The 1,324-nt window shown below is 41.7% G+C and overlaps 1 long non-coding RNA gene across 1 annotated transcript; it reads right to left on the bottom strand.

The window, feature by feature from the left end:
- Nucleotides 1-754: 754 nt before the first annotated feature.
- LOC149694569 (uncharacterized) lies at nt 755-1,077 on the bottom strand. Its single transcript, XR_016382475.1, has 2 exons — nt 871-1,077; nt 755-799 (listed from the first exon to the last, which is right to left on the bottom strand). It is a non-coding gene; the product is annotated as an uncharacterized LOC149694569 (long non-coding RNA).
- Nucleotides 1,078-1,324: the final 247 nt, after the last annotated feature.

The following is a 1,324-nucleotide window of genomic DNA, read 5'->3' on the forward strand; positions in this document are numbered from 1 at the left end:
GGTCGCTCAAATTGGAAACTGTGGAAGTGGTAACTGTGATATCTAGATATGAAGGGTTGCTGAAACTGGTATGTTCAGTTGGTAGAGTTACTATTCTCTCATCAGATATAATTGGTAAGTTAAATAGAATCACTTTTGATAAAAAAATAGAGGTAGCCTATCGTTAAATATAAAAAAATCACTTCTGTGTTACGTATAGTGAACAAGTTTATTTACGTGAAGATGCGTTTGTACAAAGCGCGATACTAGTCGTATCCATATTATTTATTACTAATGTTTAAATAAAAACAGATGAATAAAGTTTAGTTCACAATTTAACAAGAAGTGTTTTTTATCTTTAACATTATCACCTTTGATGGGGTTTAAAACGTTTTTTTTTACCATCGTAGAAAAAGGACGCTAACCATTATTGCATTGTGTGGGTGCAATCAAGAGTACAAAGGGAATTGCAACGCATGCAACAGTTAGGCATCATAGTGCCCGTCACGGAGCTCACCGATTGGGTCCACCCAATGGTAATAGTGGAAAAACCAAAAGGAAGGTCACACCCGGAACCCTACTGTCCAATGCCTACCGCTCAACAAATCTACGCTGATCAATACCGTCCTGGACGCGCGAAGTGCGTTCTGGCACATAGAGCTGGATGAACCAAGCTCTTACTTGTGTACAATCGCAACACCTTACGGACGATACAGATTCCTCCGGCTACCTTATGGTCTCTCCTCAGCGTCAGAATTATTTCCAGCAACTAGCGGTAGACAAGATAGAATACTTGGGCAACATCCTGTCCTCCAAAGGCCTCGAAATTTCACCAACAAAAGTTCAAGCGATTCAATGAATACCGTCACCAACAGACAAAAAAATCATTACCAAGATTCCTCGGCATGGTGAATTATTTGGCAAAATTCCTGCCCCAACACTCAACAATTACAGCTCCACTACGCGAGCTCCTGAAGAAAGAGGTCTCATTCATGTGGGACGCAAAGAGGGAAGCTGTCTTCCTAAAACCTAAACGCCTCATCTCCTCGTCCCCAGTACTGGCCTATTACAATTCGCAAGCCACCAGGACAATATCAGTAGAAAGCAGGCTAATAGGAGTCGGTGCAGTACTACTACAAAATGGTAAACCTGTTGAGTATGCTTCATCCTCTTTCACCCGCACTCAACTAAACTACGCGCCAATAGAACGTGAACTTCTAGGCATAGTCTACGCGTGCGAAAGATTCCACTATTATGTCATTGGAGTCCCCTTTATCGTACAGGCCGATCATAAACCTTTAATTGTCATCATTAAGACTCTCACCACTCATCCAGCGCTTAGTTC

The sequence above is a fragment of the Phalangium opilio genome, unplaced genomic scaffold (assembly GCF_054372755.1).
Source record: "Phalangium opilio isolate 3A_F unplaced genomic scaffold, DU_Popi_V2 ptg000022l_1, whole genome shotgun sequence".
Classification (NCBI taxonomy): domain Eukaryota; kingdom Metazoa; phylum Arthropoda; class Arachnida; order Opiliones; family Phalangiidae; genus Phalangium; species Phalangium opilio.